The 26,296-nt window shown below is 40.3% G+C and overlaps 1 protein-coding gene across 1 annotated transcript in view; it reads right to left on the bottom strand.

The window, feature by feature from the left end:
* Nucleotides 1-26,296, bottom strand: part of LOC307190469 (monocarboxylate transporter 1-like) — a gene marked incomplete at its 5' end in the record, with an annotated part of 112,091 nt that overhangs the window by 46,906 nt on the left and 38,889 nt on the right. The gene's annotated exons all lie outside the window — the stretch shown is intronic.

The following is a 26,296-nucleotide window of genomic DNA, read 5'->3' on the forward strand; positions in this document are numbered from 1 at the left end:
TTTTGAGGTTTATATGGTTGTTTTTCGTTGTTGTTGTTGCAGGTGTTACCATCTGAAGAGGATAGAATGAAAAAAGAAATGAGAAATCAGCTTGTTGTGAAGCTTGTGAGAAAAAAAATAAGGTAATTTGGATGTTATATGAAAGAATATCTTCAAACCTATGCTTACTTTGGCAAAATTTTAATGGTGAAATATAGCTGGAAGAAACAGGATAATGAATCTAACTTACATTCCCATCTTACTTTAAAAGAGGAAAATATTTTACTAATAGAAGTCATGTAGACTAGCTAATGAAGTGAAATGTGTGAAATGAAATGAAATGAAATGAAACTTAATATTATCATTATCTGGGTGCTCTTGAGAAGCAGTGATTATTTCATCAAAAGAAAAAGTGTTGATTTGAAGATATTGTCACATTGTATAAGAAATTAGAAAATCACATTTATCATGTAGCTACATTTTTCATATTAAAACTCTAAGGATAGTTCTAAACATTCTTATGCTATTCCAACTCTGAAAATTGCTTGGAAAAACTTTTAGAGAATTAAAATTTGTTTTCCTGGGACAAGATTGCATTAGCCCTACCCTTACAACCAAATTCCTCCAAACACTCATTTGCAGGTGTCAGTAATACACACCATTTTAAACAATGCTTCCACAGAAATCATCAGTCACATAAACATGTACTGCTCCCATAGCCACACTCCACATCCAATAAAAACACATGCATTTGTTCTTCTTTCCCCTCTACCCCCAAATAAAAAATAAACAAACAAATCCCCTAACTAGGGAGCTACCAGAGAGAAGGTGGAGGTGAGGCTGAGGTAGGAGCTGCTAGAGCACAGTAATCACATTTCCTCTCCTCCAGCCCCCCTCCCCTCTCCATTTTAAATTGAGGTAATAAAGGTAAAATTACACGTGTAGATCTTAAGCGATCAATTTAATGAGTTTTGACAATCTTATATTCCTCTCTAACCACCAGCTGGAAAAAAAAGATATAGAACATTTTGTCACCCCAGGAGGTTTCTTCATGCCCTTTCCAGTCTGTTCCCCCTCTTTCCAAGGAAACACACATCTGATTTCTGTCCCCATAGCCTTGTTTAGCATTGTCCTGGACTTCATATATGGAATCATACAGTAATGTACTATTTTATACCTGGACACTTTCACTCAGCATATTTCTAAGATTATCCATGTTGCTGCTAATTTCAGTAGCATGTTCCTTTTAGTTTCTGAGTAGTATTTCATTATCTGAATAGACCACATTTTTTTAAGACTTTATTTTTTAGAACAGTTTTAGGTTTACAATAAAATTGAGAGGAAGGTGAAAAGATTTTCCCTATACCTGCTGCCCCCATACATGCACAGCCTTCCCCATTATCAACATCACTCACCAAAATGGTACATTTTCCTACCAAGGATGACCCGACATTGATACCTCATAATCCCCAAAGTTCATAGTTTACCTAAGGGTTTATTCCTGGTGTTGTACATTCTATGATTTTGGACAAATGTATAATGACATGTGTCTATCTTTATATAATATCATACACAATATTTTCACTGCCCTAAAAATTCGTTGTCCTCTGTCTATTCATCTTCTCCACCCCCCAACTCCCCCTTCAAATCCCTGGCAACCATTGATCTTTTCACTGTCTCTATAGTTTTACCTTTTCCAATGATTCATATAGTTGGAATCACATAGTATGTAGTCTTTTCAGATTGGCTTCTTTCACTTAGGAATATGCATGTCTTTGCATGTCTTGATAGTTCATTTCTTTTTAGTGCTAAATAATATTTCACTTTCTGGGTTATGTTAATGTATCCATTCATCTACTGTAGGACATCTTGGTTGCTTCCAAATTTTAGCGATTATGAAGAAAGCTGCTCTGAACCTCCTTCTGCAGGTTTTTAGGTGGATATAAGTTTTCAATTCTATTGGGTAAATACCAAAGAACACGATTGCTTGATTGTTTGGTACAAGTATATTTTGTCTTGTAAAGAACCACCAAACTGTCTTCCAAAGTGGCTGTACCATTTTGCATTCCCACCAGCAATGAATAAAGGTTCCAAGACTTCCTGGTGGCCCAGTGGTTAAGAATCCGCCTGCCAATGCAGGGGATACATGTTCGAGCCCTGGTCTGGGAAGATCCCACATGCCACGGAGCAACTAAGCCATGTGCCACAACTACTGAGCCTGCGTTCAAGAGCCCGCGAGCCACGACTACTGAGCCCGCATGCCACAACTACTGAAACCCACGTGCCTAGAGCCCATGCCCTGCAACAAGAGAAGCCACCACAATGGGAAGCAGGCGCACCACAACATAGAGTAGCCCACACTCGCCGCAACTAGAGAAAGCCCGCACACAGCAATGAAGGCCCAATGCAGCCAAAAATAAATAAATAAATAAATAATTTTTTAAAGTTCCTGTTGCTTCACCTCCTCACCAGTGTTTGGGGTTGTCAGTGTTCTGGATTTTGGCTAGTCTAATAGGTGTGCAGTAGTATCTTATGGTTTTAATTTGCATTTCCCTGATGATATATGATGTGGAGCATCTTTTCATATGATTATTTGCCATTTGTATATCTTCTTTGGTGTTAAGGTTTTTGCCCCATTTTAAAATCTGGTTTTCTTATTGTTCAGTTTTCAGAGTTCTTTGTGTATTTTGATTAATAGTCCTTTGTCAGATGTGTCTTTTGCAAATATTTTCTCCCAGTCTGTGGCTTCTCTTCTAATTCTCTTGGTAACTGTGTTTCTCAGAGCCAAGTTTTTTAATTTTAATGAAGTAAAGCTTATCAATTATTTCCTTCATGGATTACACCAGAATTTTTTAAACCCATTCTTCTGTTTATATACTTATAGTTTGTTTCCAGTTTGGGAACTTTATAACAAACACTGCTGTGACTATTTGTATAGACACATGCTTTTCTCTCTCTTTGGTAGATACCTAAAAGTAGAATTATTAGGTCATAGGGTAAAGGTATATTTAAGTTCATTAGAGGGGACTTCCCTGGCAGTCCAGTGATTAGGACTCCGTGCTTCCACCGCAGGGGGCGTGGGTTCCATCCCTGGTCAGGGAACTAGAACGCCACGTGCCGTGCAGCATGGCCAAAAAAAAAAGTTCATTAGAAACCACTAAGTCCTCCAAACTGTTTGTACTATTTTACCAGCAATGTATTACAGGTCAAGTTGCTCCATATTCTTGTTAACATTTAACATTGTTCGAGTTTTTTTTTACTGTGGCCATTCTGATGCATAGGAAATGGTACCTTATTGTGGTTTTAATTTGCATTTTCTTGATGACTGGTGATGTTTAGTACCTTTTCATGTGCTTATTTGACATCATATGCATTCTTTTTTTTTTTGTGTGTGTGTGTGTGTGTGTGTGTTACGCGGGTCTCTCACTGCTGTGGCCTCTCCTGTTGCGGAGCCCAGGCTACGGACGCGCAGGCCCAGCGGCCATGGCTCACGGGCCCAGCCACTCCGCGGCATGTGGAATCCTCCCGGACCGGGGCACGAACCTGCGTCCCCCGCATCGGCAGGCGGACTCTCAACCACTGCGCCACCAGGGAAGCCCTGTATTCTTTTTTAAAGTTGAAATGTAGCTGAGGTACAATAGTATTTTAGTTTCAGGTATATGATACTGTGATTCAGTATTTTTATAGATTATACTCCATTTAAGGTTATTATAAAATATTGGCTATATTCCCTGTGCTGTACAATATATCCTTGTAGATTATTCACTTTATACATAGTAGTTTGTACCTCTTAATCCCGTACCCCTATAACTCCCCACCCCCTTCACTCTCCCCAGTGGTAACAACTAGTTTGATCTCTATACCTGTGAGTCTGTTTCTCTTTTGTTATATTCATTCACTTGTTTTAATTTTTAGATTTCACATATAAGTGACAACATACAGTATTTGTCTTTGTCTGTCTGTCTGACTTATTTCACATAGTGTAATACCCTCTGTATCCATCCATGTTGTTGCAAGTGGCAAGATTTCTTTTTTTTTTTTCTGGCTGAGTAATATTCGTGTGTGTGTGTGTGTGTGTGTGTGTGTGTGTGTGTGTGTCTTCTTGTTAATTCATCTGTTGATGGACATTTTGGTTGCTTCCATATCTCGGCTATTGTAAATAGTACTGCAGTGAATATCAGTGTGCATGTGTCTTTCAAAGGAAATTGCAAACATTAATAAACTTCCCTTTCAATAGTTCAGCATACATAGCACTAACTAGAGTTCAGTATTTGTTGACAGTATTTTTTCCTTTCAGGAAAATTTGAATGACTATATTTTATAGTTGTAATTTGTAATATTAACTTATTAAGTCAGTGACTTTACCAGAGCAAATTTTTGATCATTATAAATAGAAAATTTTGAAACTGGAATATTACATAATAATTTATTTCTCCATTTTATTTTGTTTGCACAGTACTGAAATGATTGATGACTGATCAAAATAATAGTCACAAATGATAGCAGATTTTTAAAATAGCTCATGGAATTTTAGGAAATTAGGTCTAAATTTTATAATATAGGTCACACTTCAATGACATTAATTCTAAAGCTGGAAGGAAGTATATTAGACATTTTTCTTTTTAAATTGTAATCAGAATAGTATCTAATAAGAGTTCAGGTGTTTTTTTCATATATGTAATAGTTGGGCATAACTTACCCCAACTAACAATAAATGCTAGAAGTGTCTATAAGTGTTCACTGGTTACTGTACAACTTATCATTGCAATGTGAAGAAAATTTGTTCCAAAAAGATGAACCTTATACATTTATTGAGTGTGCTATGTTATCTACTCATGTGTATGATTTTACAACCTGGATTTTTAAAAAGGAGCTACAATCTACCTAGTCAACCACACATTAAGAAAAAGTTCATATTAAGTGCACAGCAATGGGAGATGAATCTCTATTCAAAGAGCTAAGTTTCTGCCAAGGGAGGAATTAGGAACATGCACTCGTACCCCCGCCCTAGAATGCCACACTTAGGAATCAAAGGAGGTCTCTGGCAGCCAGGCCCAGCAGGCTTGACAGGTTAGTTTTTCTAATCCCTCCCTGGGAACACGCTGCTCAATACTGTCTGCAGTGGTGGCAGGAAGCTAATTCTGCTTCTCTGTGAATAATGGAGGGTACCACCACCCTGAGGATTGTCAGAAGCCAGGGGAGCCAGTGCTTGGGTAGACTTTTTTTTGCTTCAGGGCACTAGGCTGGTTGGAACCCCTTGGAGAATCCAGCTAGAAAAAGTCACAAAACCCATGCAAGGCATCCTAAATAACCATGCTTAAATTAAGGTAGAGGATTGCCTCTTGAAGAGGCTCAGGACCTTCAGTCCAGGAGTGATTGGCACTTCATTCACTTCTACATGGAGGAAAAAAAAGTTTCTGGAGTATTCAAAAACTGCCCCGGTGACCTGATTTCATTGGCATGGACCCAGTCTGTTCTGAGAAGTTGTGCTGCAGTTGTGGTATGGCAAGAAGAATACTATTTTTGGAGTAAGAAAACACTTAGCTTGGAACGTATGGATCACAAGACCTTGAACACGTCAACTAACCTCAGTTTTCCTCATCAGTAAATGGATTGTTGTGGTAAAAACTTCATAAAATAATCCACGTGGAAGCACCTGACACTAATGCTCAGAATACATTACTTAATCTGAATACAGTCTCCTAAGTAAAACAGATATTCCTTAACACACCAACAGATGCTCTGAGTGAGGGAGGGAAGAAAGAAGGAGGAAGTTTTTAATTGAACTGTTATTAAATAAGTTGGAGGTGCTCATGTAATTGTAGCTATTATTACTTCACCTTTTAGAATCGAAAGGAAAGTGATACATCACCTAAGATAATGCTGAGGTAAATACATGTAACTTTTGCTTTCTTATATCTGGTGATAGATACTGTGCACTTCTGAGGAGGCCAGGTCACAAGTTGGCCTTAAACATATGTAATGGACAGCTTTTATTCTTGCCTGACTAGCATCCAATCCTCCTTTTATATTATAGCACCTAGTTTTCCTCTATCATGCTCAGTTCATTGTTCCTGGGGGGAGAAGAGTCCACACCAGCTCCAGAAGTGGACTTCTAAGCCAGGCCTTTCCAATCAGAGCATTACGTTTATGGCAGATCGCATTGATTGGCTAACCTAATCCCCATTCTCAACCCCCTTCTTCCCAGCCTAACTCAACTGGAGAGTCTGGTAGAGCAAAATACTTGGCTCTCCTGCCTTGCTTGAGGGTAAGGGTAGCCTTGTGACCCAGTTATGATCAGTGAGTCATGAGCAGAAATCTGCTGGGTGATTTTGGGAAAACTTTCGCTTTCTTCAATGAGGGACGTTTGCTGCCCGTAGCATCCTTTTTCCTGCCTAGAACCTGGATGTGAATTTTTGGAGCTGCAGCTGCCATCTTGCAATAATGAAGAAAAAGCCAAAGAATTTGCAGACCACGGGGTCTAGGCAAGCGGGCTCAGTAGCTGTGGCACACGGGCTTAGTTGCTCCACGGCATGTGGGATCTTCCCAGACCAGGGCTTGAACCCGTGTCCCCTGCATTGGCAGACGGATTCTTAACCACTGCGCCACCAGGGAAGTCCCACATCTTTTAATATAAGGAACATGAACTTCATTTTGTTTTATCAAGTACTCTGTTGTCTGCAACTGAAGGCATCTCTAACTGATAAAATATCTCCTTGGCTGTACTGATTGATTCAAGGTTGGCCATGTGCTCAAGTTAGACCAATCAGAACCAATGAGACTCAGTTTTAGGACTTTCAGTGGACTATTAGAATAAGAAGTTCTCTATCTGTAGACCTGAAAGTAAAAAGATATAAGCCTAGAACTGCTGGTAGCCAACTTGCTCCAACTTGGGGTCAGCCAGTATGAGAATGAAGCCAGTACAGAGAAGACACAGATGAGATAGGGAGAGAGAGTGAGTTATGATGATATCCTTTGAGTCCCTGATCCAGATTTGCCTAAAGGGAGGGTGCCTTTGGACTTTTTAAATACAGGAACCAATAAATCCCTTTTTGGCTCAAGCTTGTCTGAGATATGAGGATTCTGTCACGTATCAAAACCTGACTAATACTTGGCAACATACTACCGGTGCTGCTCCTAGTCCATATGTTCTCCTGCCTGCACTGCCTCAAGTACCTAAGAGCAGGGCTTAATATTTATCCGTTTTCAGTGAGTCCCTTCCTCCCTCAGCTTCTCTGTTGATACTTTTGTGGGTCCACCCACAAGGAGAGGCCTCTGCTCTGGGTGAGAGGAGATGAAAGATCCCACACATTTTAGGAGAGACTTTCCAGCACAGGGAAGCACAGTACACGTGTTTCCTCTCTGACTGAAATTCATGAAGAGGCTCTTCAGTGAGGTAGGAAAGGGGAGACTAGAGGGAGTTGCTGGGTGGAAGGATAATTTGGTTTATTACAATTAAATTGTTTCAACTTTTTTTTCCCTTACTATCAAAGTCATACAGTAAATATAAAAAGAGGGAATTCCCTGGTGGTCCAGTGATTAAGACTCTACAGTTCCATTGCAGGGGGCCCGGGTTGCCATGTGGCGTGGCCAAAAAAAGTAGAGATCACTATGTTTCTCAAGCGATTTTTCTTTTCTTCTCATAGTCTTCCGTATTATGTCTGCTGGAAAGCATTGTCTTTGATAATCAAAATAAAATGACGGTTGAATCCATTTGATAGCAACAAACCAGTTTTCAAGGCCAAGGGATAGCAATAGTCTGGTCCATTGTCAGGGGAGTCCTAACCACTGGACCACCAGGGAACTCCCAATAAGTACTGTGTTTGAATTTACTCTCTTCAGGCTTTCACTGCCATATTCCACCAAAACTGCCTTTGCTGATAAGTTCACATTGCCAAATTTGATGGTTAATGCTTGGTCTTTGTACTTCACCTGTTGGCAGCATTTTACACAGTTCTTTGGAGTCCAGGTGGTGAGGCAGTCAGGAGTGTAGACTCTTGAGCCAGCAAAAGTTCAAAATTAGAGTTTCACCACCACGAGCTGTGTAACCTTGAGAGAGACTTTTAAACTCTGTGCCTCAAGTTTGTCACCTATGACATGGGAATGATAATAATATCATCTAATTCATAGTGTTGCGAAGATTAAGTTGTACTAAGAATAGTAGTAGTAATAGTTGGTGGTAGTTGGTAGTAGTTGGTAGTAGTAGTAATATGCTTTCTTGAGTTGGCTTCCAGGATCCCACACTCACTCATTTTTTTTCTTATTTCACTAGCTACTCCTAATCTCTTTTGCTGCTTCCTTCTTAGTCCCCGGATCCCTAAAGCTGCCCCAGATCCCTGTCACTGTACCTCTTTAACTACATCACTCTCTTAGTGAGCTCATCCAGTCTTACGATTTTAAATACTCTCAGCAGCGGACACTGTTATGTACGATCCACATACCCCTTCAAGGAAGGATTTGTGCCCCAGCTGCTAAGGCTACCATCAGTGGACAGCCTTCATCTGTCAGCTCTTTCAGGGATAACCTCAGCTGCACAGAGCCTCCCTGCCTGAGGCCATGTCTTTCTGGAGGTGGTCGACGTTCGATAACTGGTTGAGGCAAGAGTATAAAGGCTTACTAGTTCAGCCTCACATAGGACAACTCTGCCAGGCCATTTCAGCTCCAGAACTTCTCGGGGAATCAACTTGGGTTGTCAGGCCTGCATCATAGCTCAACTCCCTCTGCCCAATCCTGCTTCTTCCACTTGCCTTCCGGAGATGTTGATTCCAAGGACGTTCTCTGGGAAACATCCTAAACACTGAAGTCTGCCTCAGAATCTGCTTCCCAAAAAACCCAAATTGTGATGCTATTTATGTGTTGATGTCTCTCAAATTTTATATCAACAGTGTAATCTTCTCTGAACTCCAAATTGTATAGTCAACTGCCTGCTTGGAAATTTAACAGACATCACAAATTTAATGTACCTAAAACTGGGCTCTTTTTTTTCTTTTTTTTTTTTTTTTGTCGAAGTGTAGTTGTTTCACAATGTTTCAGGTGTACAGCAAAGTGATTCTGTTTTACTCATATATATAAATACATGTATTTATATATATATAAAAATATACATGTTCTTTTTCAGATTTTTTTCCATTATAGGTTATTACAAGATATTGAATATAGTTCCCTGTGTTATACAGAAGGTCCTTATTATTTTATAGATAGTAGTGTGTATGCGTTAATCCCAAATTCCTAATTTATCCCTCCCCCCTCTTCCCCTTTGGTAACCACAAGTTTGTTTACTATGTCTGTGAGTCTATTTCTGTTTTGTAAATAAGTTCATTTGTATCATTGTTTTTAGATTCCACAGATAAGTGATATCATATTTGTCTTTCTCTGACATACTTCACTTAGTGTGATAATCTCTAGGTCCACCCATGTTGCTGCAAATGGAATTATTTTGCTCTCTTTTATGGCTGAGTAATATTCCATTGTGTGTGTGTATATATATATATATATATATATATATATATATACCACATCTTCTTTATCCATTTTTCTGTTGATGGACATTTAGGTTGTTTCCATGTCTTGGCTATTGTAAATAGTGCTGCTGTGAATATTGGGGTGCATGTATCTTTTCGAATTAGAGTTTTCATCTTTTCTGGATATATGCCCAGGAGTGGGATTGCTGGATCATATAGCAACTCTATTTTCAGTTTTTTAAGGAACCTCCATACCATTCTCTATAGTGGCTGGACCAGTTTACATTCCCACCAACAATGTAGGAAAGTTCCCTTTTCTCCACACCCTCTCCAGCATTTATTATTTGTAGACATTTAAAAAATTTAGTTAATTAATTAATTTAGTTTTGGCTGTGTTGGGTCTTTGTTGCTGCACGTTGGCTTTCTCTAGTTGCGGTGAGCGGGGACTACTCTTCATTGCGGTGCACAGGCTTCTCATTGCAGTGGCTTATTTTATTGCAGAGCACAGGCTCTAGGTGTGTAGGCTTCCATAGTTCTGGCATGCAGGCTCAGTAGTTGTGGCTCACGGGCTCTAGAGAGCAGGCTCAATAGTTGTGGCACTTGGGTTTAGTTGCTCCACGGCATGTGGGATCTTCCTGGACCAGGGCTTGAACCCATGTCCCCTGCATTGGCAGGCGGATTCTTAACCACTGAGCCACCAGGGAAGTCCCTGTAGACTTTCTGATGGTGGCCATTCTGACTGGTGTCAGGTTTTGATTTGCATTTCTCTAATAATTAGCAACGTTGAACATCTTTTCATGTGCCTGTTGGCCCTCTGTGTGTCTTCTTCGGAGAAATGTCTGTTTAGGTCTTCTGCCCATTTTTTTTTTATTGAATTGTAAAACTGTGCTCTTAACCTTTCCATTTCCAAAATCTTTCTTCTTCTCCTCTCAGTAAACGACAATTCTTTCAGTTGTTCAGGCCAAAAACCTGGAGCAATACTTGATTCTTCTCTTTACTTCATACCTTAATTCCCACTATCAGCAAATCCTATCTATCCTAGTATCAAAATATATCAAAAACCACTTATCCAGACTTCCCTGGTGGCACAGAGGTTAAGAATCTGCCTGCCAATGCAGGGGACATGGGTTCGAGCCCTGGTCCACGGAGCAACTAAGCCTGTGCACCACAACTATTGAACCTGTGCTCTAGAGCCCACAAGCCACAACTACTGAGCCCACTTGCCTAGAGCCCATGGTCCACAACAAGAGAAGCCACTGCAATGAGAAGCCCACGCAGTGCAACAAAGAGTAGCCCCTGCTCACCGCAACTAGAGAAAGCCCGTGTGCAGCAACAGAGACCCAACACAGCCAAAAATAAATAAATAAATAATTTTTTAAAAACCCACTTATCATTTCCACTACTAACAGCCTGACCTACACCACCATTATCTCTTCTTTGGATTATTTTAATGCCTTTCTAATTGAACTCCCTGCTTTTCTCTTCCTCTTTTACATTCTATTTAATTTATTTTTTATTGTTTGTATGTCAAAATACAGATTATTTTTTCTTGAAGAATAGTTGATTTACAATATTGTATTAGTTTCAAGTGTACAGCATAGTAATTCAGTATTTTTGCAGATTATATTCCATTTTAGGTTATTGTAAGATAATGGGTATAATTCCCTGTGCTATACAGTAAATTCTTGTTGCTTATCTATTTTATATATAGTAGTTTGTATCTGTTAATCCCATACCCCTAATTTGCCCATCCCCACTTCCCTCTCCCCTTTGATAACCACAAGTTTGTTTTCTATGTCTGTGAGTCTGTTTCTGTTTCGTGTATATGTTAATTTGTATTATTTTTTAGATTCCATATATAAGTGATATCATATAGCATTCGTTTTTCTGTATGACTTATTTCACTAAGCATAATACTCTTTAAGTCCATCCACATTGCTGCAAATGGCAGTATTTCATTCTTTTTATGGCTGAGTAATATTTCATTGTATATATATACCACATCTTCTTAATTCAACTGTTTATTGATGGGCACTTGGGTTGCTTCCATGTCTTGGCTATTGTAAATAGTGTAAACATTGGAGTGTGTGTATCTTTTCAAATTAGTATTTTCATTCTTTCTGGATATATACCCAGGAGTGGAATTGCTGGATCATATGGTAGTTCTATCTTTAGCTTTTTGAGGAACCTCCATACTGTTTTCCATAGTGGCTGCACCAATTTACATTCCCACCAACAGTGTACAAGGGTTCCCTTTCCTCCAAATCTTCTCCAGCATTTGTTATTTGTAGACTTTTTGGTGACAGTCATTCTGACAAGTATTAGGCGATACCCCATTGTGGTTTTGATTTGCATTTCTCTAATAATTAGCAATATTGAGCATATTTTCATGTGTCTGTTAGCCATCTGTATGTCTTCTTTGGAAAAATGTCTATTCAATTCTTCTGCCCAATATTTTTTAAATAAATTTATTTATTTTATTTTTGACTGCGTTGTGTGTTCGTTGCTGCACGTGGGCTTTCTCTAGTTGCGGCAAGCGGGGGCAACTCTTCATTGAGGTGTGTGGGCTTCTCTTTGCAGTGGCTTCTCTTGTTGTGGAGCACGGGCTCTAACCACGTTGGCTTCAGTAGTTGTGGCGTGTGGGCTAAGTAGTTGTGGTTCACGGGCTCTAGAGCACAGGCTCAGTAGTTGTGGTACACGGGCTTATTTGCTCCATGGCATGTGGGATCTTCCCAAACCAGGGCTCAAACCCGTGTCCCCTGCATTGGCAGGCAGATTCTTAACCACTGTGCCAAAAGGGAAGCCTTTCTGCCCGTTTTTTGATTGTATTGTTTATCTCTTTGGTATTGAGTTGTATGAGCTGTTTGTATAGTTTGGATATTAACGTCTTGTTGTTCTCATCATTTGCAAATATTTTCTCCCACTCAGTAGGTTGTCTTTTCATTTTGTTGATGGTTTCCTTTGCTGTGCAAAAGCTTTTAAGTTTAATTAGGTCCCATTTCTTTACTTTTGCTTTTATTTCTTTTGCCTTGGGAGACTAATCCAAGAAAATATTGCTATGATTTATGTCAGAGTGTTATGCCTATGTTCTCTTCTAGGAGTTTTATGGCCTCATGTCTTACATTTAAGTCTTTAAAGCATTTTGAGTTTATTTTTTCATGTGGTGTGAGGGAATGTTCTAATTTCATTGTTTTACATGTGGCTATCCAGTTTTTCCAGCACCACTGTTGAGGAGACTGTCTTTTCTCCATTTTATGTTCTTGCCTCCTTTGTCATAGATTAATTGACAATAGGTACGTGGGCTTATTTCTGGGCGCTCTGTTCTGTTCCACTGATTTGTGTCTGTTTCTGTGCCGATACCGTGCAGTTTTTCTGCATTCTATTTTAGATCAAGTAGTACTAAATGTAAATCATATCATGTCACTCCTCTGTTCAACACCTTGCAATGTGAGAAGATAAATAAAATTGGTAAATCTCTCTCCAGACTGATCAGATAAAAAGAGATGTCATAAATTACCAATATCAGTAATGAGAGAGGACATCATTACAGATCCTATACATATAAAAAGAATAATAAGAGAATATTATGAACAATTTTATGCCAATGCATTTGACAACTTAGATAAAATAGATATATCTCTTGAATGACAAAAGTATCAAAGCTTGTGTGACTGGAAATGATGATCAAGTGTTGAATATATGTGATAACAGCAAAAATCTAGTCAGAAGAAAAGCGTGATTTCAGAGGAAAATCCTTCAGCTCGTGATGTTTGTTGTAGTATTTGTTTTGCTCCTGTCACTATTGTTACTTATCCTTTATTACATTAAGGAAGTTCTCACCTATTCCTGCTTTGCTAATTTTTTATTATAAAAACTGCCAACTTCTATTAATTTATGTTCCTGCATCTATAAGATACTCCTATGATTTTTTGCTATTATTTGTTAAGTGGTAAATTATCTTGACCACTGTCTAATATAAAAGCAATTTTACATTCTTTCAAAAAAATAAAGTATCAAAGCTCACTCAAAAATAAATAGGTAGTAGGGCTTCCCTGGTGGCGCAGTGGTTGAGAGTCCGCCTGCCGATGCAGGGGACACAGGTTCGTGCCCCGGTCCGGGAGGATCCCGCGTGCCGCGGAGCGGCTGGGCCCGTGAGCCATGGCCGCTGAGCCTGCGCGTCCGGAGCCTGTGCTCTGCAACGGGAGAGGCCACAACAGTGAGAGGCCCGCGTACCGCAAAATAAATAAATAAGTAGACCTTCAAGATGGCAGAGGAGTAAGATGTGGAGATCACCTTCCTCCCCACAAATACATCAGAAATACTTCTACAAGTGGAACTCCTACAGAACACCTACTGAATGCTGGCAGAAGACCTCAGACTTCCTCAAAGGCAAGAAAATCCCCACATACCTGGGTAGGGCAAAAGAGAAAAGAAAAAACAGAGACAAAAGAATAGGGATGGGACCTGCACCTCTGGGAGGGAGCTGTGAAGGAGGAAAAGTTTCCACACACTAGGAAGCCCCTTCACTGGTGCGCAGCAACAGGGGTGCAGAGGGCAAAGCGGAGAGATTCCTGCACAGAGGATTGGTGCTGACCGGCACTCACCAGCCTGAGAGGCTTGTCTGCTCACCCGCCGGGGGCAGGTGGTGGCTGCAAGCTGAGACTAGGATTTGGAGGTCAGATGCCAGTGAGAGGACTGGAGTTGGCTGCGTGAACACAGCCTGAGGGGACTAGTGCACCACAGCTAGGCGGGAGAGACTCCAGGAAGTCTGGACCTGCCGAAGAGGCAAGAGACAATTATTTTGGGGTGCGTGAGGAGAGAGGATTCAGAGCACCGCCTAAACGAGTTCCAGAGATGGGCGTGAGCTGCGGCTATCAGCTTGGACCCCAGAGACGGGCATGAAATGCTAAGGCTGCTGCCGCTGCCACCAAGAATCCTGTGCTCAAGCACAGGTCACTATCCACACGCCGAGCCCTGCAGGAGCCTGTATAGCCCGCCACTGCCAGGGTCCCGTGATCCAGGGATAACTTCTCCAGGAGAACAAACAGTGAGCCTCAGACTGTTGCAATGTCATGCCGGCCTCTGCTGCTACAGGCTCCCACCGCATTCCAGTTATGACTACCGTACCCCTCCCTCCCCACCAGCATGAGTGAGCCAAGCCCCTTAATCAGCCGCTGCTTAAAACCCCTCCTGTCTGGGCAGGGAACAGATGCCTGCGGGCGACCTACACGCAGAGGTGGGGCCAAAATCAAAGCTGAACCCCAGGAGCTGTGCGAACAAAGAAGAGAAAGGGAAATTTCTCGGTGCAGCCTCAAGAGCAGCAGATTAAATCCCCACAATCAACTTGATGTACCAGGCATATGTGGAATACCTCAATAGACAACGAATTGTCCCAAAATTGAGGCGGTGGACTTTAGGAGCAACTATAAACTTGGGGTTTGCTGTCTGCAATTGATTTCTTCCTGATATTTATGATAATCTTAGTTTAGTTTTTACCACTTGTTATCATTGGTGGATTTGTTTTTTGGTTTCGTTGCTCTCTTCTTTTTTTTTAATTATTATTTTTTTATGTTAATAATTTTATTTTTAATTTTCTTTCTTTTTATCTCCCTTTTCTTCTGAGCCGGGTGGCTGACAGAGTCTTGGTGCTCCTGCCTGGTGTCAGGCCTGAGACTCTGAGGTGGGAGAGCCAAGTTCAGGACATTGGATCACCAGACACCTCCCGGCCCCACATAATATCAATCGGTGAGAGGTCTCCCAGAGATCTCCATCTCAACACTAAGACCCAGGTCCATCCAATGCCCAGAAAACTCCAGTGCTGGATGCCCCATGCCAAACAACTAGTAAGACAAGAACACAACCCCACCCATTAGCAGAGAGGCTGCCTAAAATCATACTGAGTTCACAGACACCCCAAAACACACAACCAGACACGGCCCTGCCCACCAGAAAGACAAGATCCAGCCTCATCTGCCAGAACACAGGCACCAGCCCCCTCCACCAAGAAGGCTACACAAGCCACTGAACCATCCTCACCCACTGAGGGCAGACACCAAAAACAACAGGAATTACGAACCTGCAGTCTGTGAAAAAGGAGACCCCAAACACAGTAAGTTAAGCAAACTGAGAAGACAGAAAAATATGCAGCAAGGTAATATTGAGGGAGCAAGGTAAAAACCCACGGGACTAAACAAATGAAGAGGAAATAAGCAGTCTACCTGAAAAAGAATTCAGAGTAATGATAGTAAAGATGATCCAAAATATTGGACATAGAATGGAGAAAATACAAGAAACGTTTAACAAGAACCTAGAAGAACTAAAGAGCAAACAAACAATGATGAGCAACACAATAAATGAAATTAAAAATTTTCTAGAAGGAATCAATAGCAGAATAACTGAGGCAGAAGAACAGAAAAGTGCCCTGGAAGATAAAATAGTGGAAATAATTACTGCAGAGCAGAACAAAGAAGAAAGAATGAAAAGAATTGAGGACAATCTCAGAGACCCCTGGGACAATATTAAACACACCAACATTCGAATTATAGGGGTCCCAGAAGAAGACGAGAAAAAGAAAGGGTCTGAGAAAATATTTGAAGAGATTATAGTTGAAAACTTCCCTAATATGGGAAAGGAAATAGGTGATCAACTCCAGGAAGTGCAGAGAGTCCCATACAGGATAAATCCAAGGAGAAACACGCCAAGACACATATTAATCAAACTATCAAAAATTAAATACTAAAAAGAAATATTAAAAGCAGCAAGGGAAAAGCAACAAACAATGTACAAGGAAATCCCCATAAGGTTAACAGCTGATCTTTCAGCAGAAACTCTGCAAGCCAGAAGGGAGTGGCAGGACATATTTAAAGGGATGAAAAGGAAAAACCTACAACCAAGATTACTCTCCCCAGAAAGGATCTCATTCAGAGTCAACGGAGAAATTAAAACCTTTACAGACAAACAAAAGTTAAGAGAATTCAGCACCACCAAAGCAGCTTTACAACAAATGCTAAAGGGACTTCTCTAGGAAGGAAACACAAGAGAAGGAAAAGACCTACAAAAACAACCCAAAACAATTAAGAAAATGGTAATAAGAACATACATATCAATAATTACCATAAATGTAAATGGATTAAATGCTCCAACCAAAAGACATAGACTGGGCTTCCCTGGTGGCGCAGTGGTTGAGAGTCCGCCTGCCGATGAAGGGGACACGGGTTCGTGCCCCGGTCTGGGAAGATCCCACATGCCGCGGAGCAGCTAGGCCCGTATGGCTGCTGAGCCTGCGCGTCTGGAGCCTGTGCTCCGCAACGGGAGAGGCCACAGCAGTGAGAGGCCCGCGTACCACCAAAAAAAAAAAAAAAAAAAAAAAAGACATAGACTGGCTGAATGGATACAAAAACAAGACCCATACATATGCTGTCTACAAGAGACCCACTTCAGACGTAGGGACACATACAGACTGAAAATGAGGGTATAGAAAAAGATATTCCATGCAAATGGAAATCAAAAGAAAGCTGGAATAGCAATTCTAATATCAGATAAATTCGATTTTAAAATAAAAACTATTACAAGAGACAACTAAGGACACTACACAATGAGCAAAGAATTAATCCAAGAAGAAAATATAACAATTGTAAATATTTATGCACCCAACATAGGAGCACCTCAATACATAAGGCAAATGCTAACAGCCATAAAAGGGGAAATTGACAGCAACACAATAATAGTAAGAGACTTTAACACCCCACTTTCACCAATGGACAGATCAACCAAAATGAAAATAAGTAAGAAAACACAAGCTTTAAATGACACATTAGACAAGATGGACTTATTCGATATTTATAGGACATTCCATCCAAAAACAACAGAATACATTTTCTTCTCAAGTGCTTATGCAACATTCTCCAGGATAGATCATATCTTGGGTCACAAATCAAGCCTTGGAAAATTTAAGAAAATTGAAATCGTATCAAGTATCTTTTCCGACCACAATGCTGAGACTAGATGTCAGTTACAGGAAAAAAACCTAAAAAATACAAACACATGGAGGCAAAACAGTACGCTACTAAACAACCAAGAGACCACTGAAGAAATCAAAGAGGAAATCAAAAAATACCTAGAAACAAATGACAATGAAAACACGACGACCCAAAACCTATGGGATGCAGCAAAAGCAGTTCTAAGAGGGAAGTTTACAGCAATTCAATCCTATCTCAAAAAACAAGAAAAATCTCAAACAACCTAACCTTACACCTAAAGCAATTAGAGAAAGAAGAACAAAAAACATCGAAGGTTAGCAGAAGGAAAGAAATCATAAAGATCAGATCAGAAATAAATGAAAAAGAAATGAAGGAAACAGTAGCAAAGATCAATAAAACTAAAAGCTGGTTCTTTAAGAAGATAAACAGAATTGATAAGCCATTAGCTGGACTCATCAAGAAAAAAAGGGAGAAGACTCAAATCAACAGAAGTAGAAATGAAAAAGAAGAAGTAACAAATGACACTGCAGAAATACAAAGGATCATGAGCCATTACTGCAAGCAACTATATGCCAGTAAAATGGACAACCTGGAAGAAATGGACAAATTCTTAGAAAGGCACAACCTTCCAAGACTGAACCAGGAAGAAATAGAAAATATAAACAGACCAATCACAAGCACTGAAATTGAGACTGTGATTAAAAATCTTCCAACAAACAAAAGCCCAGGAGCAGACGGCTTCACAGGCAAATTCTATCAAACATTTAGAGAAGAGCTAACACCCACCCTTCTTAACTCTTCCAAAATACAGCAGAGGGAGGAACACTCCCAACCTCATTCTATGAGACCACCATCACCCTGATACCAAAACCAGACAAAGATGTCACAAAAAAAGAAAACTACAGGGCCAATATCACCGATGAACATAGATGCAAAAGTCCTCAACAAAATACTAGCAAACAGAATTCAGCAGCATATTGAAAGGATCATATACCATGATCAAGTGGGGTTTATCCCAGGAATGCAAGGATTCTATAATATATGCAAATCAATCAATGTAATACACCATATTAACAAATTGAAGACGAAAAACCATATGATCATCTCAATAGATGCAGAAAAAGCTTTAGACAAAATTCAACACCCATTTTGATAAAAGCTCTCCAGAAAGTCGGCACAGAGGGAACTTACCTCAACATAATAAAGGCCATATATGACAAACACACAGCCCACATTGTTCTCAATGGTGAAAAACTGAAACCATTTCCTCTAAGGTCAGGAACAAGACAAGGCTGCCCACTCTAACAGCTATTATTCAACGTAGTTTTGGAAGTTTTAGCCACAGCAATCAGAGACGAAAAATAAATAAAAGGAATCCAAATTGGAAAAGAAGAAGTAAAACTGTCACTATTTGCAGATGACATGATACTATACATAGAGAATCATAAAGATGCTACCAGAAAAATAGTAGAGCTAATCAATGAATTTGGTAAAGTAGCAGGATACAAAATTAATGCACAGAAATGTCTTGCATTCCTATACACTAATGATGAAAAATCTGAAAGAGAAATTAAGGAAACACTCCCATTTACCATTGCAAGAAAAAGAAAAAAATACCTAGGGATAAACCTACCTAAGGAGACAAAAGACCTGTAGGCAGAAAACTATAAGACAGTGATGAAATAAATTAAAGATGATAAAAACAGATGGAGAGATATACCATGTTCTTGGATTGGAAGAATCAACATTGTGAAAATGACTATACTATCCAAAGCAATCTACAGATTCAATGCATTCCCTATCAAACTACCAATGTCATTTTTCACAGAACTAGAACAAAAAATTTCACAATTTGTATATAAACACAAAAGACCCCAAATAGCCAAAGCAATATTGAGAAAGAAAAACAGAGCTGAAGGAATCAGGATCCCTGACTTCAGACTATACTACAAAGCTACAGTAATCAAGACAGTATGGTACTGGCACAAAAACAGAAATATAGACCAATGGAACAGGATAGAAAGCCCAGAGATAAACCCACCCACATATGGTCACCTTATTTTTCATAAAGGAGGCAAGAATATACAATGGAGAAAAGACAGCCTGTTCAATAAGTGGTGCTGGGGAAAACTGGACAGCTACATGTAAAAGAATGAAATTAGAATACTCCCTAACACCATACACAAAAATAAACTCAAAATGGATTAAAAACCTAAATATAAGGCCAGACACTATGAAACTCTTAGAGGAAAACATAGGCAGAACACTCTATGACATAAATCACAGTAAGATCCTTTTTGACCCACCTCCTAGAGAAATGGAAATAAAATCAAAATAAACAAATGGGACCTAATGAAACTTAAAAGCTTTTGCACAGCAAAGGAAACAATAAACAAGATGAAAAGACAACCTCAGAATGGGAGAAAATATTTGCAAATGAAACAACTGACAAAGGATTAATCTCCAAAATATACAAGCAGTACAGCTCAATATCAAAAAAACAAACAACTGAATCCAAAAATAGGCAGAAGACCTAAATAGACATTTCTCCAAAGAAGATATACAGATTGCCAACAAACACATGAAAGGATGCTCAATATCACTAATCATTAGAGAAATGCAAATCAAAACTACAATAAGGGGGGCTTCTCTGGTGGTGCAGTGGTTAAGAATCCACCGGCCAGTGCAGGGGACACAGGTTCGAGCCCTGGTCCAGGAAGATCCCACATGCCGCAGAGCAACTAAACCCATGTGCCACAACTGCTGAGCCTGCGTGCCACAACTACTGAAGCCCACATGCCTAGAGCCTGTGCTCCGCAACAAGAAGCCACCACAATGAGAAGCCTGGGCACCACAACGAAAGAGCAGCCCCCACTCGCTACAACTAGAGAAAGCCCACGCACAGCAACAAAGACCCAACACAACCAAAAATAAAAATAAATAAATGTATAAAAAAAAAAAAAAGATGTGGGTAGGATCCCTCCTAGTTATAAGAGGCTGTGTCTCTGGATACCACCTATCCCAGAACCATGCTAAGTGCTGTTATGGTGATGGGGTGGGGAGCGGGTGGGGAGGGGGCAAGTGGAGATCAAAACCATAGTCTATATGCCAGCTGAAAAGTCAGGACAGGCACAAACAGAACTACTTGATAACAACAGAGACAGTCCCCAAAAGGGGGCAGCTATCTGAAGACTTCAACTTGCAGATAGAGTTTAGAGAAGGCAAAAGTGAGTAGGAATTCTCTCCCATGGAATTGGAAAAGATATTCAAAAATCATATATGTGAAAAAGGATTACTATAAAGTACTCCTACAACTCAACAACAAAAAACAAACAACCCAATTCAAAAATGAGCAAAAGGTAAAGCAATTATACTCTAATAAAAGTGTTAAAAAAAATGAGCAAAAGGGAATTCCCTGGAGGTCCAGTGGTTAGGACTCTGCACTTCCACTGCAGTGGGCCCCGGTTCAATCCCTGGTCAGGGAACTAAGGTCCCACAAGCCACACATGTGGCCAAAAACAAAACAAAGAAAACAAAACAAGACAAAAATGAGCAAAAGACTTCACAGTTCTCCAAAGAAGATATATAAATGGCCAATAAGCTCATGAAAAGATGCTCAGTGTCACTATGGCACTAGCCACTTGAGAAAATGCAAATCAAAACCACAGTGAGATACCATTTCACATGGCCCATCCATTAGGATGTCTATATCAAACAAAAAAAAAAGAAAGAGAGAAAGAAAAGAACAAGCTGTGACAAGGATGTAGAAGAATTGGAACCTGGTGCATTGCTGGTGGGAATTAAAAATAGTTTGGCATTTGAAACATGTGATCCAGCAATTCCACTGCTGGTTATATACACAAAATAACTGAAAGCAGGGACTCAGATATTTGTATACTCATGTTCATAGCAGCATTATTTACAATACCCAAAAGGTGGAAACAACCCAAATGTTCATCAACAGATGAATAAGCAAAATGTGATATATACATACAATGGAATATTATTCAGCCTTAAAAAATAATGAAATTCTGATACATGCCACAACATGGGTGAACTTTGAAAGCATTTTGCTAAGTGAAATAAGCCAGTCACAAAAGGAAAAATTATGTATGATTCCACCTATATGAGATACCTAGAGCAGTCAAATTTAGAAAGACGAAAAGTAGAATGGTGGCTGCCAGGGACTGGGGAGAGGAGGGAGTAGGAAGTTGTTGTTTAATAGGTATAGAGTTTCAGTTTTGCAAGGTGAAAAGAGTCTCGCAGATTGGTTGCACAATGTGAATGTACTTAACACTATTGAACTGTACACTTAAAAATGACTAAGATGGTAAATTTAATGTTATGTGCATTTTACTGCAATATAAAAATTTAAAAAGAGAAAAAGAAGTAGTGGAGCTAGGATTCAAATCCAGGACATCTGATAACAATATGTGCTCTTAACACTAGGTTACACTAGTCTTGCAGGTAATCACTAGTCCATGAGCATTAGAAGGTAGTTTATGTGTCACCCTGTCTTGCCAGAGCATGTCCCTTGGGTTCCACCTATATGAGGTATCCAGTATAGGCAAATTCATAGGCAGAGAGAATAGAATAGAGGTTACCAGGGGCTGGAAGGAGGAAGGAATGGGGAGTTATTTTTTAATGGATACAGATTTTTTCTGTTCGGGATAATAAAAAAGTAGACCTCACACCATAAACCATAAGTTAGTGGATCATGTCTCTTGTGACATGATCCACTAACTTAATAGTGCAAATGGCATTGCCAGGATAAACACTCTTCTGATCACTACTTCCTTGAAATTCATGAGGATTCTTCAGTTCATAATGACGTTATAGTTCATTTGGACCCAGACTTACCTATATTCTTGTGTCCTAATAAAGCCCAAACGGAAGATCTCCACAGAGGTCCCTCAGGGGTTTACTTAAGCACCCACCTACTTTTCACGAATTCTTACTAGGACTTTAAAGACCTTAGATTACCTTGTTATTTTATGTTCATCCAATACATAGTTAACATTTTGCTTCATTCTAAAGATGAAGTGAGCTCTAGGACTGGTATCAATCCATTTAATTTTTTAGCTAGAATATCATAAGTTTCCAAAGAAAAGTTTTTGTCAAACCAAAGTTCATTGCCTAGGGCATGATTTATACCAAGAAGGCAAAGCTCTCACTTGCAGACTATCTGCAAACCATTCATCTTCCAGGCTCACTATCAAACAAGAGGATTCTTGACTAGGACTCCTAGTTACTGCCAGCAATGGATTCCCAACTTTTCTGAAATTGCTATTTAATGAAGTTCTCAGTAACTCACCCTCTTCTATGAAAACCTAAACATGACCAGGCATTGTGTGATATAAATTTAGCTCTCCAACCACCTCCTTCAATCTGGAACTAATTATTATAAACCTTTTTTTTGTTTGTACATGAGCAACCTGGACAGGCCCTTGGTGTTCTGACTCAATTTTATAGGAATCTGATTCAGTTCTGACTCAAAAGCATGGAGACCAATTGCTTACCACAGCCTCCTCTAATTATAGCTTTATAATAACTTTTTTAATGTTGATTTTTTAAATTGGCTGCCATTCAAACCCTGGTGGATTGCAAAATGCCCCTTCTTGTCCTCCCATTCACCCTGGCCGGGCCTCCCTTTCATTGGGGACGTGTCTTAGTTCTTTCAAGCTGCTATAACAAAATACACAGACTGGATAGCTTATAAACAACAGAAATTTATTTCTCACAGTACTAGAAGTTTGATGTCCAAGATCAGGATGCTAGCAACGATCGGGTGAGGGCTTTTTTCTGGGTCAGAGATGTCTCATTGTGTCCTCACATGGCTAGGGATCTCCTGGATCCTCTTTTATAAGGCACTAATACCATTTATGAGGATCCCCACCACAGCTGAAGCACCTCCCAAAGCCACCACCTACTAATACCACCACCTTTGGGGTTAAGATTTCAACATGAATGTGTGGGGTTCACAGACATTCAGACCATGGCAGAGCCTGTTCTCATTGGCTGTCGGCTAATTCTCTCTTAAATGAGTCAGCCAGTCTCTCTCTAGTTGCCCGGCCAGTCTTCAGGTGGTGCTGCCACAAGAAGCCTAAGAAGTCAACCTGGAAGTTTAATTTAGACCTTACTCGTCCAGTAGAAGATAGAATTTTTATTTATTTATCTATCTATCCATTTATTTATTCATTTATTTATTCATTTATTATTTATTTATTTAGCGGTACGCGGGGCTCTCACTGTTATGGCCTCTCCCGCTGCGGAGCACAGGCTCCGGACGCGCAGGCTCAGCGGCCATGGCTCACGGGCCCAGCCGCTCTGCGGCATGTGGGATCCTCCTGGACTGGGGCACGAACCTGTGTCCCCTGAATCGGCAGGCGGACTCTCAACCACTGAGCCACCAGGGAAGCCCATGGCAGGCGGATTCTTAACCGCTGCGCCACCAGGGAAGCCCATGAGTGCTTTTTGAATTCACAGCAAACAGTACTTCTGTCTCCCAAGCAACTCGTCTGTGAAATGTTTCACGTCAACTACATTTGGGTATGACGAGCATGGAAACGATAAAAGGCACACAAATCAAAATTATACTGTTTCCTAAGCTATAGTATCAATTTTATATTTAATTACATTGAGTTTTGACGTGTACAGAATTCCATCAAAATGTCTCTGTGTAATTTCATGGGAAGTACATTTAACCTAAGCTCTATTGGGCTTATCTTTTTTTTTTTTTTTTTTTTTTTTTTTTTTTTGCGGTACGCGGGCCTCTCACTGTTGCGGCATCTCCCGTTGCGGAGCACAGGCTCCGGACACGCAGGCTCCGCGGCATGTGGGATCCTCCCGGACTGGGACACGAACCCGTGTCCCCTGCATTGGCATGAGGACTCCCAACCACTGCGCCACCAGGGAAGCCCCTATTGGGCTTATCTTGAAGGAACCATTCTCCGAGCTTGTTTGCCCAGCTGCTGCCTGGAATGCGGTGTGGGGCTGGGATGAAATCAGTGATGGGGTTGGTGGGTGATCAGCCAGCCTCGGACAGAATATTTCAAATAACCACCTGTATATTACTTTATAAGCTTCTGCAGTTTTGACTTTAATAGATTTTTAATATTTTAACACGTTTAAAGTTCATATGCTTTTAGTTTTTGCACAAAGGCCCAGACTGACTGGATCCAAGTATTTTTTTGTCCTGCTATTGCAATGAGAAACTATAGGATTTGTTTGTAGTTCCATCGTCATCACTGAACAGTGGTGCCTGTGGCCAGTCTTCCTGGGCCCCGCTAAGATGGACACTGCAGCACGACTCAGAGGTTGGCCACATCTGGTTATTTGACTGTGTCAGCTCTACATACTCCACTGACATGGCTAATTTCAGAGCCATCCCCAGAGACCTGGCTCCTTGCTTCTCCTAGGCAGCTGTGAAGACTGGACATCATAAAGGAGCTAGTCAAGGCCATGTAAGTACCTCTAGAATTCAAATTCCGAGCTCTTTTCTATTAATAGACAAACAGCACTGACACTTGAAACATGCCACTAATTAAGTGCCCAGATGTATAGAAAAAATAAGTAAATAAAGTTATGCTTAAAATAGGTCCTTGGGCTTCCCTGATGGCACAGTGGTTAAGACTCCACCTGCCAATGCAGGGGACACGGGTTCGAGTTCTGGTCCGGGAAGATCCCACATGCCATGGAGCAACTAAGCCTGTGAGCCACAACTACTGAGGCTACGCTCTAGAGCCCGCGAGCCACAACTACTGAGCCCACGTGCTGCAACTACTGAAGCCCGCACGCCTAAAGCCCGTGCTCTGCAACAAGAGAAGCCACTGCAATGAGAAGCCCGCGCACTGCAACAGAGAGTAACCCTGCTGGCCGCAACCAGAGAAAGCCCACGTGCAGCGACGAAGACCCAACACAGCCAAAAATAAATAAATAATAATAATAATAGGCCCTCAGTAGATAGGCAATGAATAAGAAGAGATAACTCACAAACAGAAAATAAAAAGAGTAGACTACTACACACAAGTGGAAAGGAAAATGTTAATCTTTAAGAAATTTCTTCAAGTGTGACAGCATTTAATTAATGAAAAAAAATTACATTTCCCACCCCGGTCTGTGCTCCTGGGACCCACCATTCTGTTGGGATTTTCTTGGGCAGGGTGTCATCTAAGATGATCTAAGAATAATTTTTTATATAAAAATGTCTCAATTCTTAAAAACTTAGAAAAATGTTTAATGAAAATGCCCAATTCTGATGAAGCTGGGGTGAAATACGCATACTCATCTAGGGCTGCAGCAGCTCAAGTTGATACAAAATAGGCTTGAAAAGCCAGAAGTTCATGAAAAAAATAATGCAGAACAGAGTAGGGTTTGTATTATATTACTTTCAGAATATATTGGATTGGTCAAAAAGTTTATTCGGGTTTTTCCGTAAGATGTATGGAAAGACCCAAACAAAGTTTTTGGCCAATCCAATATGTTTAATAGTTTAATTTCCTTAATAGTAAATTAACGTGTACATGATAACCAACTACAGAAAGGTCCAGGTTGGGCTTACAGTCTTTTTGAGGTAGTCAGTTCTGTGGAATCCAGGGAGTTATCTTACTGCTCCAGCTTTTCCAACCAATTTGAGTGTCCTGTAATAAATCCCTTTCTACTTAAAGCACCTTGAACACCCAGAGGGGTTTCAGTTCCTTGTGCAGAACACTAAGCACTGAATGGGTTTGACAACATTGCCCAAAGGAGCAGTGTTAAGAGACTCAACAGGATGAAAACAGCATTCTAACATGAGAGACTAGGACAGCTTATTACTGTGAGCTTCTCTCATGGCAACCTAAATCCCTCCTAATGCTAAAAAGCCTATTTACTTCTTGT

The sequence above is a fragment of the Stenella coeruleoalba genome, assembly GCF_951394435.1.
Source record: "Stenella coeruleoalba genome assembly, chromosome: 1".
Lineage (NCBI taxonomy): Eukaryota > Metazoa > Chordata > Mammalia > Artiodactyla > Delphinidae > Stenella > Stenella coeruleoalba.